The sequence below is a fragment of the Calliopsis andreniformis genome, unplaced genomic scaffold, assembly GCF_051401765.1.
Source record: "Calliopsis andreniformis isolate RMS-2024a unplaced genomic scaffold, iyCalAndr_principal scaffold0001, whole genome shotgun sequence".
NCBI lineage: Eukaryota > Metazoa > Arthropoda > Insecta > Hymenoptera > Andrenidae > Calliopsis > Calliopsis andreniformis.
The window spans coordinates 32,337,745-32,356,900 of NW_027480422.1; positions in this window are offsets into that span (position 1 = coordinate 32,337,745).

The window sequence follows — 19,156 nt, forward strand, 5'->3', positions numbered from 1 at the left end:
TAGGGCCTAAGAAGCCTACGCCAGAAGCATAAAATGCAATATAAATACCACAGTTTATCCATCGTATAACAGGAATAATTGCAACCAGAGTGAAGGTGATGGTCTTTTCTAAGTTCCGTGCAACCTAGGCTTCACTGTAGGGCGTTGCTCCACCATATCGAATAGCTAGGGCCTTCGAAGTCAATGCCCGAAACATAAAATACAATAAAAATACAACAGATTTCAATCGTATAACGGGTATAATTGCAACAAATGTGACCGTGATGGTCATTTCTACGTCCCGGGCAACCTAGGCTTCACTCTAGGACGTTGGTCCACAAGATCCAATAGTTAGGGCCTAAGAAGTCAACGACAGAAGCATAAAACACAATAAAGATACAACAGCTTTTCCATCCTATAACCGGAATAATTGAAACCAGAGTGTAGGTGATGGTCATTTCTACGTTCCGGGCAACCTAAGCTTCACTCTAGGGTGTTGTTCCACCACATCGAATAGTTACGGCCTTAGAAGCCTACGCCAGAAGCATAAAATACAATCTAAATACCACAGTTTTTCCATCGTATAACAGGAATAATTGCAACCAGAGTGAAGGTGATGGTCATTTCTAAGTTCCGTGCAACCTAGGCTTCACTCTAGAGCGTTGCTCCACCAGATCGGATAGTTAGGGCCTAAGAAGTCAACGCCAGAAGCATAAAATACAATATAAATACAACAGCTTTTCCATCGTATATAATGTATATTTGCAACCAGTGTGAAAGTAATGGTCATTTCTACGTTCTGGGCAACCTAGGCTTCACTCTAGGGCGTTCCTCCACCAGATCCAATAGTTAGGGCCTAAGAAGTCAACGACAGAAGCATAAAATACAATAAAGGTACAACAGCTTTTCCATCGTATAACAGGAATAATTGCAGCCATAGTGAAGGTGATGGTCATTTCTACGTTCCGGGCAACCTAGGCTTCACCCTAGAGCGTTGCTCCACAAGATCGAATAGCTAGTGCCTTAGAAGTCAACGCCAGAAGCATAAAATAAAATAATAATAGAGCAGTTATTCCATCGTATAGCAGGAATAATTACAACCAGTCTGAAAGATATGGTCATTTCTACGTTCCGGGCATCCTAGGCTTCACCCTAGGGGTTGCTCCACCAGATCGAATAGCTAGGCCCTTAGAAGTCAACGCCAGAAGCATAAAATAAAATAAAAATAGAGCAGTTATTCCATCGTATAACAGGAATAATTACAACCAGTGTGAATGAAATGGGCATTTCTACGTTCCGTGCAACCTAGACTTCACTCTAGGGCGTTGCTCCACCAGGTCGAATAGTTGGGGCCTTAGAAAACAACTCCAGACGAATAAAATACAATAAAAATACAACAGTTTTACCAACGTATAACGGGCATAATTGCAACCAGTGTGAAATATATGGTCATTACTACGTTCCGGGCAACCTAGGCTTCACTTTAGGGCGCTGGTCCACCACAACCAATAGTTAGGGCTTAAGAAGTCAATGCCAGAAGCACCAAATACAAAATAAATACAAGAGTTTTTCCATCGTATAAAACGAATAATTGCAACCAGTGTGCAAGTAATGGTCATTCCTACGTTCCGAGCCACCAACGCTTCACTCTAGGGCGTTGTTCCACCAGATCGAATAGTTAGGGCCTAAGAGGTCAACGCCAGAAGCATATAAACACGATATATGTACCACAGTTTTTCCATCTTATAAAACGAATAATTGAAACCAGTGTGAAAGCAATTGCCATTTCTACGTTCCGGGTATCCTAGACTTAACTCCGAGGCATTGCTCCACCAGATCGAAATATAGGGCCTTAGAAGTCAGCGCCAGAAGCATAAAGTACATCAAAAATCCAACAGTTTGTCCATTGTATAACAGGAATAATAGCAACCAGTGTGAAGGTAATGGTCATTTCTACGTTCCGGGCAACCTAGGCTTCACCCTAGGGCGTTGCTCCAGCAGATCCAGTAGTTAGGACCTCAGAAGTCAACGCCAGGAGCATAAAATACAATAAAAATACCACAGCTTTTCCATCGTATAACAGGAATAATTGGAACCAGAGTGAAGGTGATGGTCATTTCTAAGTTCCAGTCAACCTAGGCTTCACTCTAGAGCGCTTCTTCTCCAGATCGAATAGCTGGGGCCTTAGAAGTCAACGCCAGAAGGACAAAATAAAATAAAAATACAACAGCTATTCGATCGTATAACAGGAATAATTACAACCAGTGTGAAAGTAATGGGCAATTCTACGTTCCGTGCAACATACGCTTCACCCTAGGGCGTTGCTCCACCAGATCCTATAGTTAGGACCTAAGAAGTCAACGCCAGAAGCATAAAATACAAAATAGATACAACAGTTTTTTCATCGTATAACAGGAGTAAGTGCAACAAGCGTGAACGAAATGGTCATTTCTGCGTTCCGGGCAATCTAGGCTTCACTCAAGGGCGTTGCCCCACCAGATCGAACAGTTATGGCCTAAGAAGTCAACGCCAGAAGCATAAAAGACAATATAAATATAACAGCTTTTCCATCGTATAAAACGGATAAATGCAACCAGTGTGAAAGTTATGGTCATTTCCACGTTCCGCGCAACCTAGGCTTCACTCTAGGGCGTTGCTCCACCAGATCGAATAGTTAGGGCCTTAGAAGTCAACGCCAGAAGCATAAAATACAATAAAAATACTTCAGTTTTTCCATCGTATAACAGGAATAATTGCAAACACTGTGGAAGTAATGGTCATTTCGACGTTCCGGGCAACCTAGGCTTCACTCTATGGCGTTGCTCCACCACATCGAATAGCTACGGCCTTAGAAGTCAACGCCTGGAGCATAAAATACATTAACAATACAACAGTTTTTTCACCGTATAACAGGAAGAGTTGCAACACGAGTGATGGTAATGGTCTTTTCTACGTTCCGGGCAATCTAGGCGTCACTCTAGGGTGTTGCTCCACCAGATCGAATAGCTAGGGACTTAGAATTCAACGCCGGAAGCGTAAAATAAAATAAAATTACAACAGTTTTTCCATCGTATAAAAGGTATAATTGCAACCAGTGTGAAAGTAATGGTCATTTCTACGTTCCGGGCAACATAGGCCTCACTCTTGGACGTTGCTCCAAGAGACCGAATTGCTAGGACCTTGGAAGTCAACGCCAGAAGCATAAAATACAATATAAATAAAACAGTTTTTATGTCGTATAACAGGAATAATTGCAACCAGTGTGAAAGTAATGGCCATTTCTACATTCCGGGATTCCTAGACTTAACTCTGAGGCATTGCTCCACCGGACCGAAGAGACAGGGCCTTAGGAGTCAACGCCGGAAGCATAAAATACCGTATAGATACAGAAGTTTTTTCATTGTATAACAGGAAAAATTGCAACCAGTGTGAAAGTAATGGTCTCTTCTACGTTCCGGGCAACCTAGGCTTCACCCTATGGCGTTGCTCCACCACATCGAATAGCTACGGCCTTAGAAGTCAACGCCAGAAGCATAAAGTACAATATAAATAAAACAGCCTTCAATCGTATAAGATGAGTAATTGCAAACTTTTTGAAAGTAACGGTCATTTCTACGATCCGGGCAACCTAAGCTTCACTCTAGGTCGTTGCTCCACCAGATCGAATAGATAGCGCCTAAGTAGTCTACGCCAGAAGCATAAAATATAATAAAAATACAACAGCCTTTCCATCGTATAACATGAGTAATTGCAACCAGTTTGAAAGTTATGGTCATTTCTACGTTCCGGGCAACCTAGGCTTCACTCTATGGCGTTGCTCCACCACATCGAATAGCTACGGCCTTAGATGTCAACGCCTGGAGCATAAAATACGTTAACAATACAACAGTTTTTTCACCGTATAACAGGAAGAGTTGCAACACGAGTGATGGTAATGGTCTTTTCTACGTTCCGGGCAATCTAGGCGTCACTCTAGGGCGTTGCTCCACCAGATCGAATAGCTAGGGACTTAGAATTCAACGCCAGAAGCGTAAAATAAAATAAAATTACAACAGTTTTTCCATCGTATAAAAGGTATAATTGCAACCAGTGTGAAAGTAATGGTCATTTCTACGTTCCGGGCAACATAGGCCTCACTCTTGGACGTTGCTCCAAGAGACCGAATTGCTAGGACCTTAGAAGTCAACGCCAGAAGCATAAAATACAATATAAATAAAACAGTTTTTCCGTCGTATAACAGGAATAATTGCAACCAGTGTGAAAGTACTGGCCATTTCTACGTTCCGGGATTCCTAGACTTAACTCTGAGGCATTGCTCCACCGGACCGAAGAGACAGGGCCTTAGGAGTCAACGCCGGAAGCATAAAATACCGTATAGATACAGAAGTTTTTTCATTGTATAACAGGAAAAATTGCAACCAGTGTGAAAGTAATGGTCTCTTCTACGTTCCGGGCAACCTAGGCTTCACCCTATGGCGTTGCTCCACCACATCGAATAGCTACGGCCTTAGAAGTCAACGCCAGAAGCATAAAGTACAATATAAATAAAACAGCCTTCAATCGTATAAGATGAGTAATTGCAAACTTTTTGAAAGTAACGGTCATTTCTACGATCCGGGCAACCTAAGCTTCACTCTAGGTCGTTGCTCCACCAGATCGAATAGATAGCGCCTAAGTAGTCTAGGCCAGAAGCATAAAATATAATAAAAATACAACAGCCTTTCCATCGTATAACATGAGTAATTGCAACCAGTTTGAAAGTTATGGTCATTTCTACGTTCCGCGCAACCTAGGCTTCACTCTAGGTCGTTTCTCCACCAGATCGAATAGTTAGGGCCTTAGAAGTCAACTCCAGAAGCATAAAATACAAAATGAATAGAACAGTTCTTCCATCCTATAAAACGAATAATTGCAACCAGTGTGAAAGGTAATGGTCATTTCTACGTTCCGGGCAACCTAGGCTTCACTCTAGGGCGTTCCTCCACCAGATCGAATAGTTAGGGCCTAAGAAGTCAACGCCAGAAGCATGAAATACAATATAAATACTACAGCTTTTCCATCTTATGAAACGAATAATTGCAACCAGTGTGAAAGTTATGGTCATTTCTACGTCCCGGGCTACCTAGGCTTCACTCTAGGGCGTTGCTCCACCAGATCGAATAGTTAGGGCCTTAGAAGTCAACTCCAGAAGCATAAAATACAAAATGAATAGAACAGTTCTTCCATCCTATAAAACGAATAATTGCAACCAGTGTGAAAGGTAATGGTCATTTCTACGTTCCGGGCAACCTAGGCTTCACTGTAGGGCGTTGCTCCACCACATCGAATAGCTACGACCTTGGAAGTCAACGCCTGAAGCATAAGATAAAATAAAAATACAACAGATTCTCCATTGTATAAAACGGATAATTGCAACCAGTGTTAAGGTAATGGCCATTTCTACGTTCCGGGCATCGTAGACTTCACTCTGAGTCATTGCTGCGCCAGAGCGAATACATAGGGTCTTAGAAGTCAACGCCAGAAGCATAAAGTACAATAAAAATCAAACAGTATGTCCATCGTATAACGGGAGTAATTGCAAGCAGTGTGAAAGTTATTGACATTTCTACGTTCCGGGCAACCTAGGCTTCACTCTAGGGCGTTGTTCCACCAGATCGAATAGCTAGATCCTAAGAAGTCAACGGCAGAAGCATAAAATACAATATAAATACAACAGTTTTACTATCGCATAAAACGAATAATAGCAACCAGTTTGAAAGTTATGGTCATTTCTACGTTCCGGGTAACAGAGGCTTCACTCTAGGGCGGTGCACCCCCACATCGAGTAGCTGCGGCCTTAGAAGTCAACGCCAGAAGCAAAAAATACAATATAAGTACAACAGTTGTTCCATTGTATAAAACGAATAATTGCAACCAGTGTGAAAGTTATGGTCATTTCTACGTTCTGGGCAACATAGGCTTCACTCTTGGACGTTGCCTAACAGATCGAATAGCTATGACCTTAAAAGTCAAAGCCAGAAGCAGAAAATACAATAAATATGCAACAGTTTTTCTATCGTATAGCATGAATGATTGCAACCGGTGTGATTGTAATGATCATTTCGACGTTTCGGGCATGCTAGACTTAACTCTGAGGCATTGCTCCACCAGATCGAAACGTTAGGCCCATAGAAGTCAACGCCAGAAGCATAAAATAAAATATAAATACTACAGCTTTTCCATCTTATGAAACGAATAATTGCAGCCAGTGTGAAAGTTATGGTCATTTCTACGTCCCGGGCTACTTAGGCTTCACTCAAGGGCGTTGCTCCACCAGATCGAATAGTTAGGGCCTTAGAAGTCAACGCCAGAAGCATAAAATACAAGATAAATACAACAGTTTTTCCGTCGTATAAAACGTATAATTGCAACCAGAGTAAATGTTATGTTCATATTTACGTTTCGGGCAACCTAGGCTTCACTCTAGGCCGTTGCTCCTCCAGATCGAATAGCTAGGACCTTAGAAGTCAACGCCCGAAACATAAAATACAATAAAAATACAACAGTCTTTCAATCGTATAACGGGAGTAATTGCAACCAGTGTGAAAGTAATATTCATTTCGACGTTTCGGGCATCCTAGACTTATCTCTGAGGCATTGATCTACCAGATCGAAGAGTTAAGCCCTTAGAATTCAAGGCCAGTAGCATAAAATACAAAATAAACAGTACAGTCTTTAAATCGTATAAAACGAATAATTGCAACCAGTGTGAATGTTATGGTCATATCTACGTTTCGGGCAATCTAGGCTGCACTCTATGGCGTTCCTCCACCAGATCGAATAGCTAGGGCCTTATGAGTCAACGCCCGAATCATAAAATACAATAAAGATACAACAGTTTTTCCATCGTATAACGGGAGTAATTGCAACCAGTGTGAAAGTTATGGTCATTTCTAGGTTCCGGGCAACCTAGGCTTCACTCTAGGGCGTTCCTCCACCGGATCGAATAGTTAGGGCCTTAGAAGTCAACGCCCGAAACATAAAGCACAATAAAAATACAACAGTTTATCCATCGTATAACAGGAATAATTGCAACCATGTTGAAAGTGATGGTCATTTCTACGTTCCGGGCCACCTAGGCCACACTCTAGGGCGTTGTTCCACCAGGTCGAATAGTTAGGGCCTAGGAAGTCAGCGGCAGAAGCATAAAATACGATATATGTACAACAGTTTTTCCATCGTATAAAACGGAAAATTGCAACCAGTGTGAAAGTAATGGCCATTTCTACGTTCCGGGCATCCTAGACTTCACTCTGAGTCATTGCTGCGACAGAGCGAATACATAGGGTCTTAGAAGTCTACGCCAGAAGCATAAAGTACAATAAAAGTCAAACAGTATGTCCATCGTATAACGGGAGTAATTGCAAGCAGTGTGAAAGTTATGGACATTTCTACGTCCCGGGCTACCTAGGCTTCACTCTAGGGCGTTTCTCCACCACATCGAATAGTTAGGGCCTAAGAAGTCAACGCCAGAAGCATGAAATACAATATAAATACTACAGCTTTTCCATCTTATGAAACGAATAATTGCAACCAGTGTGAAAGTTATGGTCATTTCTACGTCCCGGGCTACCTAGGCTTCACTCTAGGGCGTTGCTCCACCAGATCGAATAGTTAGGGCCTTAGAAGTCAACTCCAGAAGCATAAAATACAAAATGAATAGAACAGTTCTTCCATCCTATAAAACGAATAATTGCAACCAGTGTGAAAGGTAATGGTCATTTCTACGTTCCGGGCAACTTAGGCTTCACTGTAGGGCGTTGCTCCACCACATCGAATAGCTACGACCTTGGAAGTCAACGCCTGAAGCATAAGATAAAATAAAAATACAACAGATTCTCCATTGTATAAAACGGATAATTGCAACCAGTGTTAAGGTAATGGCCATTTCTACGTTCCGGGCATCCTAGACTTAACTCTGAGACATTGCTCCACCAGATCGAATACATAGAGCCTTAGAATTCGACGCCAGAAGCATAAAATACAATGTAAATGCAACAGTTTTTCCATCGTATTGCAGGAATAACTGCAACCAGTGTGAAAGGACTGGTCATTTCTACATTCCGGATAACCTAGACTTCGCTGTAGGGCGTAGCTCCACCAGATCGAATAGCTAGGGCATTTGAAGTCAACGCCAGAAGAATAAAATAAAATATAAATACTACAGCTTTTCCATCTTATGAAACGAATAATTGCAACCAGTGTGAAAGTTATGGTCATTTCTACGTCCCGGGCTACCTAGGCTTCACTCTAGGTCGTTTCTCCACCAGATCGAATAGTTAGGGTCTAAGAAGTCAACGCCAGAAGCATAAAATAAAATAAAAATAGAGCAGTTATTCCATCGTATAACAGGAATAATTACAACCAGTGTGAAAGAAATGGGCATTTCTACGTTCCGTGCAACCTAGACTTCACTCTAGGGCGTTGCTCCACCAGGTCGAATAGTTGGGGCCTTAGAAAACAACTCCAGACGAATAAAATACAATAAAAATACAACAGTTTTACCAACGTATAACGGGCATAATTGCAACCAGTGTGAAATATATGGTCATTACTACGTTCCGGGCAACCTAGGCTTCACTTTAGGGCGCTGGTCCACCACAACCAATAGTTCGGGCTTAAGAAGTCAATGCCAGAAGCACCAAATACAAAATAAATACAACAGTTTTTCCCTTCTATAACAGGAATAATTGCAACCAGTGTGAAAGCTATGGTCATTTCTACGTTCCGGGCAAGCTAGGCTTCACTCTAGGGCGTTGGTACACCAGATCTAATAGTTAGGGCCCAAGAAGTCAACGCCAGGAGCACCAAATACAAAATAAATACAACAGTCTTTCCATCGTATAAAACGAATAATTGCAACCAGTGTGCAAGTAATGGTCATTCCTACGTTCCGAGCCACCAACGCTTCACTCTAGGGCGTTGCTCCACCAGATCGAATAGTTAGGGCCTAAGAAGTCAACGCCAGAAGCATATAAATACGATATATGTACCACAGTTTTTCCATCTTATAAAACGAATAATTGAAACCAGTATGAAAGCAATGGCCATTCCTACGTTCCGGGTATCCTAGACTTAACTCCGAGGCATTGCTCCACCAGATCGAAATATAGGGCCTTAGAAGTCAGCGCCAGAAGCATAAAGTACAACAAAAATCCAACAGTTTGTCCATTGTATAACAGGAATAATAGCAACCAGTGTGAAGGTAATGGTCATTTCTACGTTCCGGGCAACCTAGGCTTCACCCTAGGGCGTTGCTCCAGCAGATCCAGTAGTTAGGACCTCAGAAGTCAACGCCAGGAGCATAAAATACAATAAAAATACCACAGCTTTTCCATCGTATAACAGGAATAATTGGAACAAGAGTGAAGGTGATGGTCATTTCTAAGTTCCGGTCAACCTAGGCTTCACTCTAGAGCGCTTCTTCACCAGATCGAATAGCTGGGGCCTTAGAAGTCAACGCCAGAAGGACAAAATAAAATAAAAATACAACAGCTATTCGATCGTATAACAGGAATAATTACAACCAGTGTGAAAGTAATGGGCATTTCTACGTTCCGTGCAACATACGCTTCACCCTAGGGCGTTGCTCCACCAGATCCTATAGTTAGGACCTAAGAAGTCAACGCCAGAAGCATAAAATACAAAATAGATACAACAGTTTTTTCATCGTATAACAGGAGTAATTGCAACAAGCGTGAACGAAATGGTCATTTTTACGTTCCGGGCAACCTAGGCTTCACTCTAGGGCGTTGTTCCACCACATCGAATAGTTACGGCCTTAGAAGCAACCGCCTGAAGCATAATATACAATATAAATACAACAGTTTTTCCATCATATAACAGGAATAATTGCAACCAGTCTGAAAGTGGTGGTCATTTCTACGTTCCGGGCAACCTAGGCTTCAGTCTAGGGCGTGGTTCCCCCATATCGAATAGTTAGGGCCTAAGAAGCCTACGCCAGAAGCATAAAATACAATATAAATACCACAGTTTTTCCATCGTATAACAGGAATAATTGCAACCAGAGTGAAGGTGATGGTCTTTTCTAAGTTCCGGGCAACCTAGGCTTCACTCTATACCGTCGCTCCACCAGATCGAATAGCTAGGGCCTTAGAAGTCAACGCCAGAAGCACAAAATAAAATAAAAGTACAACAGTTATTCCATCGTATAACAGGAATAACTGCAACCAGTGTGAAAGTACTGGTCATTTCTATGTTCCCGGTAACCTAGGCTTCACTCTAGTGCCTTGCACCACCAGATCGAATAGCTTGGGACTTAGAAGTCAGCGCCAGTAGCATAAAATACAATAAAAATGCAACAGTTTTTCCGCCGTATAACAGGAATAATTGCAACAAGCGTGAAAGTACAGGTCATTTCTACGTTCCGGGCAACCTAGGCTTCACTCTAGGCCTTGCACCACCAGATCGAATAGCTAGGGCCTAAGAAGTCAACGCCAGAAGCATAATATACAATATAAATACAACAGTTTTTCCCTTGTATAACAGGAATAATTGCAACCAGTGTGAAGGCTATGGTCATTTCTACGATCCGGGCAACCTAGGCTTCAATCTAGGGCGTTCCTCCACCACATCGAATAGTTAGGGCCTTAGAAGTCAATGCCAGAAGCATAAAATAGAATATAAATACAACAGTTATTCCACTGTATAATATGAATAATTGCAAACAGTGTGAAAGTAATGGTCATTTCTGTGTTCCCGGTAACCTAGGATTCACTCTTGGGCGTTGCTCCACCACACCGAATAGCTACGGCCTTAGAAGTCAACTCCAGAAGCATAAAATACAATATAAATACAACAGCTTTTCCATCGTATAATATGAATGATTGCAAACAGTGTGAAAGTTATGGTCATTTCTACGTTCCGGGCAACCTAGGCTTAACTCCAGGGCGTTGCTCCACCAGATCGAATAGAGAGGGACTTTGAATACGACGCCAGAAGCATAAAATACAATAAAAATGCAACAGTTTTTCCATCGTATAACAGGAAAGCTGCAACCAGTGTGAAAGTACTGGTCCTTTCTATGTTCCGGGTAACCTAGGCTTCACTCTAGGGCGTAGCTCCACCAGATCGAATAGCTAGGGACTTAGAATTCAGCGCCAGAGGCATAAAATACAACATAGGCACAACAGTTTTACCATAGTATAAAATGAATAATCGCAAACAGTGTGAAGATAATGGTCATTTCTACGTTCCGGGCAACCTAGGCTTAACTGTAGGGCGTTGCTCCACCAGATCGAATAGTTAGGGCCTTAGAAGTCAATGCCAGAAGCATAAAATACAATATAAATACAACAGTTTTTCCACTGTATAATATGAATAATTGCAAACAGTGTGGAAGTATTAGTCATTTCTGCGTTCCGGGCAACCTAGGCTTCACTCTAGGGCGTTGCTCCACCAGATCGAATAGCTACGGACTTTGAATTCAACGCCAGAAGAATAAAACACAACATAAGAACAACAGTTTTACCATCGTATAAAATGAATAATCGCAAACAGTGTGAAGGTAATGGTCATTTCTACGTTCCGGGCAACCTAGGCTTCACTCTAGGGCGTTGCTCCACCAGATCGAATAGCTTGGGACTTAGAATTCAACGCCAGTAGAATAAAATACAGCATAAGTACAACAGTTTTACCATCGTATAAAATGAATAATCGCAAACACTGTGAAGGTAATAGTCATTTCTACGTTCCGGGCAACCTAGGCTTCACCCTAGGGCGTTGCTCCACCAGATCGAATAGCTAGGGCCTAAGAAGTCAACGCCAGAAGCATAATATACAATATAAATACAACAGTTTTTCCCTTGTATAACAGGAATAATTGAACCAGTGTGAAGCCTATGGACATTTCTACGTTCCGGGCAACCTAGGCTTCACTCTAGGGCGTTCCTCCACCACATCGAATAGTTAGGGCCTTAGAAGTCAACGCCAGAAGCATAAAATACAATATAAATAGAACAGTTTTTCCACTGTATAATATGAATAATTGCAAACAGTGTGAAAGTAATGGTCATTTCTGCGCTCCCGGCAACCTAGGTTTCACTCTTGGGCGTTGCTCCACCACACCGAATAGCTACGGCCTTAGAAGTCAACTCCAGAAGCATAAAATACAATATAAATACAACAGCTTTTCCATCGTATAATATGAATGATTGCAAACAGTGTGAAAGTTATGGTCATTTCTACGTTCCGGGCAACCTAGGCTTAACTCCAGGGCGTTGCTCCACCAGATCGAATAGATAGGGACTTTGAATACGACGCCAGAAGCATAAAATACAATAAAAATGCAACAGTTTTTCCATCGTATAACAGGAAAGCTGCAACCAGTGTGAAAGTACTGGTCATTTCTATGTTCCGGGTAACCTAGGCTTCACTCTAGGGCGTAGCTCCACCAGATCGAATAGCTATGGACTTAGAATTCAACGCCAGAAGAATAAAATACAACATAAGTACCACAGTTTTTCCATTGTATAGAATGTATAATTGCAAGCAGTGTGAAGGTAATGGTCATTTCTACGTTCCGGGCAACCTAGGCTTCACTCTAGAGCGTTGCTGCACCAGATCGAATAGTTAGGACCTTAGATGTCAACGCCTGAAGCATAAAATACAAAATTAAATAGAACAGTTTTTCCATTGTATAAAACGAATAATTGCAACCAGTGTGAAAGTTATGCTCATTTCTACGTTCCGGGCAACCTAGGCTTAACTCCAGGGCGTTGCTCCACCAGATCGATTAGTTAGGGACTTTGAGTACACCTGAAGCATAAAATACAATAAAAATGCAACAGTTTTTCCATCGTATAACTGGAAAGCTGCAACCAGTGTGAATGCACTAGTCATTTCTATGTTCCGGGTAACCTAGGCTTCACTCTAGGGCATCGGTCCACCAGATCGAATAGCTAGGGACATAGAATTCAGCGCCAGAAGAATATAATACACCATATGTACAACAGTTTTTCCATCGTATAAAATGTATAACAGCAAGCAGTGTGAAGGTAATGGTCATTTCTACGTTCCGGGCAACCTAGGCTTCACTCTAGAGCGTTGCTGCACCAGATCGAATACTTAGGATCTTAGATGTCAACGCCTGAAGCATAAAATACAAAATTAAATAGAACAGTTTTTCCATTGTATAAAACGAATAATTGCAACCAGTGTGAAAGTTATGCTCATTTCTACGTTCCGGGCAACCTAGGCTTAACTCCAGGGCGTTGCTCCACCAGATCGATTAGTTAGGGACTTTGAGTACAACACCTGAAGCATAAAATACAATAAAAATGCAACAGTTTTTCCATCGTATAACTGGAAAGCTGCAACCAGTGTGAATGCAATAGTCATTTCTATGTTCCGGGTAACCTAGGCTTCACTCTAGGGCATCGGTCCACCAGATCGAATAGCTAGGGACATAGAATTCAGCGCCAGAAGAATATAATACACCATATGTACAACAGTTTTTCCATCGTATAAAATGTATAACAGCAAGCAGTGTGAAGGTAATGGTCATTTCTACGTTCCGGGCAACCTATGCTTCACTCTAGAGCGTTGCTTCACCAGATCGAATAGTTAGGGCCTTAGACGTCAACGCCCGAAGCATAAAATACAAAATAAATAGAACAGTTTTTCCATTGTATAAAACGAATAATTGCAACCAGTGTGAAAGTTATGGTCATTTCTACGTTGCGGGCGACCTAGGCTTCACTCTAGGGCGTTGTTGCACCAGATCGAATAGTTAGGGCCTAAGTAGCCAACGCCAGATGCATAAAATACAATATAAATACAACAGCTTTTCCGTCGTATATAATGTATATATGCAAAGAGTGTGAAAGCAAAGGTCATTTCTACGTTCCGGGCAACCTTTGCTTAACTGTAATGCGTTGCTCCACCAGATCGCATAGTTAGGGACTTAGAATTTAACGCCAGAAGCATAAAATACTATAAAAATGCAACAGTTTTTCTATAGTATAACAGGAATAATTGCAACCAGTGTTAAAGTTATGGTCATTTCCACGTTCCGGGCAACCTAGGCTTCGCTCTAGGGCCTTGCACTACCAGATCGAATAGCTAGAGACTTAGAAGTCAGCGCCAGTAGCATAAAATACAATAAAAATGCAACAGTTTTTCCGCCGTATAACAGGAATAATTGCAACAAGCGTGAAAGTACAGGTCATTTCTACGTTCCGGGCAACCTAGGCTTCACTCTAGGCCTTGCACCACCAGATCGAATAGCTAGGGCCTAAGAAGTCAACGCCAGAAGCATAATATACAATATAAATACAACAGTTTTTCCCTTGTATAACAGGAATAATTGCAACCAGTGTGAAGGCTATGGTCATTTCTACGATCCGGGCAACCTAGGCTTCAATCTAGGGCGTTCCTCCACCACATCGAATAGTTAGGGCCTTAGAAGTCAATGCCAGAAGCATAAAATACAATATAAATACAACAGTTATTCCACTGTATAATATGAATAATTGCAAACAGTGTGAAAGTAATGGTCATTTCTGCGTTCCCGGTAACCTAGGATTCACTCTTGGGCGTTGCTCCACCACACCGAATAGCTACGGCCTTAGAAGTCAACTCCAGAAGCATAAAATACAATATAAATACAACAGCTTTGCCATCGTATAATATGAATGATTGCAAACAGTGTGAAAGTTATGGTCATTTCTACGTTCCGGGCAACCTAGGCTTAACTCCAGGGCGTTGCTCCACCAGATCGAATAGATAGGGACTTTGAATACGACGCCAGAAGCATAAAATACAATAAAAATGCAACAGTTTTTCCATCGTATAACAGGAAAGCTGCAACCAGTGTGAAAGTACTGGTCCTTTCTATGTTCCGGGTAACCTAGGCTTCACTCTAGGGCGTAGCTCCACCAGATCGAATAGCTAGGGACTTAGAATTCAGCGCCAGAGGCATAAAATACAACATAGGCACAACAGTTTTACCATAGTATAAAATGAATAATCGCAAACAGTGTGAAGATAATGGTCATTTCTACGTTCCGGGCAACCTAGGCTTCACTCTAGGGCGATGCTCCACCAGATCGAATAGTTAGGGCCTTAGATGTCAACGCCCGCAGCATAAAATACAATATAAATACAACAGCTTTTCCATCGTATATAATGTATATTTGCAAAGAATGTGAATGCAAAGGTCGTTTCTACGTTCCGGGCAACCTAGGCTTAACTGTAGGGCGTTGCTCCACCAGATCGAATAGATAGGGCCTTAGAAGTCAATGCCAGAAGCATAAAATACAATATAAATACAACAGTTTTTCCACTGTATAATATGAATAATTGCAAACAGTGTGGAAGTATTAGTCATTTCTGCGTTCCGGGCAACCTAGGCTTCACTCTAGGGCGTTGCTCCACCAGATCGAATAGCTACGGACTTTGAATTCAACGCCAGAAGAATAAAACACAACATAAGAACAACAGTTTTACCATCGTATAAAATGAATAATCGCAAACAGTGTGAAGGTAATGGTCATTTCTACGTTCCGGGCAACCTAGGCTTCACTCTAGGGCGTTGCTCCACCAGATCGAATAGCTTGGGACTTAGAATTCAACGCCAGTAGAATAAAATACAGCATAAGTACAACAGTTTTACCATCGTATAAAATGAATAATCGCAAACACTGTGAAGGTAATAGTCATTTCTACGTTCCGGGCAACCTAGGCTTCACTCTAGGGCGTTGCTCCACCAGATCGAATAGCTAGGGCCTAAGAAGTCAACGCCAGAAGCATAATATACAATATAAATACAACAGTTTTTCCCTTGTATAACAGGAATAATTGAACCAGTGTGAAGCCTATGGTCATTTCTACGTTCCGGGCAACCTAGGCTTAACTCTAGGGCGTTCCTCCACCACATCGAATAGTTAGGGCCTTAGAAGTCAACGCCAGAAGCATAAAATACAATATAAATACAACAGTTTTTCCATCGTATAATATGAATGATTGCAAACACTGTGAAAGTTATGGTCATTTCTACGTTCCGGGCAACCTAGGCTTAACTCCAGGGCGTTGCTCCACCAGATCGAATAGATAGGGACTTTGAATACGACGCCAGAAGCATAAAATACAACAAAAATGCAACAGTTTTTCCATCGTATAACAGGAAAGCTGCAACCAGTGTGAAAGTACTGGTCATTTCTATGTTCCGGGTAACCTAGGCTTCACTCTAGGGCGTAGCTCCACCAGATCGAATAGCTATGGACTTAGAATTCAACGCCAGAAGAATAAAATACAACATAAGTACCACAGTTTTTCCATTGTAAAGAATGTATAATTGCAAGCAGTGTGAAGGTAATGGTCATTTCTACGTTCCGGGCAACCTAGGCTTCACTCTAGAGCGTTGCTGCACCAGATCGAATAGTTAGGACCTTAGATGTCAACGCCTGAAGCATAAAATACAAAATTAAATAGAACAGTTTTTCCATTGTATAAAACGAATAATTGCAACCAGTGTGAAAGTTATGCTCATTTCTACGTTCCGGGCAACCTAGGCTTAACTCCAGGGCGTTGCTCCACCAGATCGATTAGTTAGGGACTTTGAGTACACCTGAAGCATAAAATACAATAAAAATGCAACAGTTTTTCCATCGTATAACTGGAAAGCTGCAACCAGTGTGAATGCACTAGTCATTTCTATGTTCCGGGTAACCTAGGCTTCACTCTAGGGCATCGGTCCACCAGATCGAATAGCTAGGGACATAGAATTCAGCGCCAGAAGAATATAATACACCATATGTACAACAGTTTTACCATCGTATAAAATGAATAATCGCAAACAGTGTGAAGGTAATGGTCATTTCTACGTTCCGGGCAACCTAGGCTTCACTCTAGGGCGTTGCTCCACCAGATCGAATAGCTAGGGCCTAAGAAGTCGACGCCAGAAGCATAATATACAATATAAATACAACAGCTTTTCCATCGTATAAAATGAATGATTGCAAGCAGTGTGAAAGTTATGGTCATTTCTACGTTCCGGGCAAGCTAGGCTTCACTGTAGGGCGATCCTCCACCACATCGAATAGTTAGGGCGTTAGAAGTCAATGCCAGAAGCATAAAATACAATATAAATACAACAGTTTCTCCACTGTATAATATGAATAATTGCAAACAGTGTGGAAGAAATGGTCATTTCTGCGTTCCCGGCAACCTAGGTTTCACTCTTGGGCGTTGCTCCACCACACCGAATAGCTACGGCCTTAGAAGTCAACTCCAGAAGCATAAAATACAATATAAATACAACAGCTTTTCCATCGTATAATATGAATGATTGCAAACAGTGTCAAAGTTATGGTCATTTCTACGTTCCGGGCAACCTAGGCTTCACTCTAGAGCGTCGCTGCACCAGATTTAATAGTTAGGGCCTTAGATGTCAACGCCCGAAGCATAAAATACAAAATAAATAGAACAGTTTTTCCATTGTATAAAACGAATAATTGCAACCAGTGTGAAAGTTATGGTCATTTTTACGTTCCGGGCAACCTAGGCTTAACTCCAGGGCGTTGCTCCACCAGATCGATTAGTTAGGGACTTTGAGTACAACGCCCGCAGCATAAAATACAATATAAATACAACAGCTTTTCCATCGTATATAATGTATATTTGCAAAGAATGTGAAAGCAAAGGTCGTTTCTACGTTCCGGGCAACCTAGGCTTAACTGTAGGGCGTTGCTCCACCAGATCGAATAGTTAGGGCCTTAGAAGTCAATGCCAGAAGCATAAAATACAATATAAATACAACAGTTTTTCCACTGTATAATATGAATAATTGTAAACAGTGTGGATGTATTAGTCATTTCTGCGTTCCGGGCAACCTAGGCTTCACTCTAGGGCGTTGCTCCACCAGATCGAATAGCTACGGACTTAGAATTCAACGCCAGAAGAATAAAACACAACATAAGAACAACAGCTTTACCATCGTATAAAATGAATAATCGCAAACAGTGTGAAGGTAATGGTCATTTCTACGTTCCGGGCAACCTAGGCTTCGCTCTAGGTCCCTGCACCACCAGATCGAATAGCTAGGGACTTAGAAGTCAGCGCCGGTAGCATAAAATACAATAAAAATGCAACAGTTTTTCCATCTTATAACAGGAATAACTGCAACCAGTGTCAAAGTACTGGTCATTTCTGTGTTCCGGATAACCTAGGCATCACTCTAGGGCGCTGCTCCACAAGATCGAATAGCTCAGGACTTAGAATTCAACGCCAGAAGAATAAAATACAACATGAGTACAACAGTTTTTCGATCGTATAAAATGTATAATTGCAAGTAGTGTTAAGGTAATGGTCATTTCTACGTTCCGGGCAACCTAGGCTTCACTCAAGAGCGTTGCTCCACCAGATCGAATAGTTACGGCCTTAGAAGTCAACGCGCGAAGCATATACTACAAAATAAATAGAACAGTTTTTCCATTGTATAAAACGAATAATTGCAACCAGTGTGAAAGTTATGGTCATTTCTACGTTCCGGGCAACCTAGGCTTCACTCTAGGGCGTTGTTCCACCATATCGAATTGTTATGATCTAAGAAGTCAACGCCAGAAGCATAAAATACAATATAAATACAACAGCTTTTCCATCGTATATAGTGTATTTTTGCAAACAGTGTGAAAGTAAAGGTCATTTCTAGGTTCCGGGCAACTGGGCTTAACTGTAGGGCGTTGCTCCACCAGATCGAATAGCTAGGGCCTAAGAAGTCAACGCCAGAATCATAATAAACAATATAAATACAACAGTTTTTCCCTTGTATAACAGGAATAATTGCAACCAGTGTGAAAGTTATGGTCATTTCTACGTTCCGGGCAACCTAGGCTTCACTCTAGGGCGTTCCTCCACCACATCGAATAGTTATGGCGTTAGAAGTCAATGCCAGAAGCATAAAATACAATAAAAATGCAACAGTTTTTCCATCGTATAACAGGAATAACTGCAGCCAGTGTGAAAGTACTGGTCATTCCTATGTTCCCGGTAACCTAGGCTTCACTCTAGGGCCTTGCACCACCAGATCGAATAGCTAGGGACTTAGAAGTCAACGCCAGAAGCATAAAATGCATTAAAAATACAACAGTTTTTCCATCGTATAAAAGGAATAATTGCA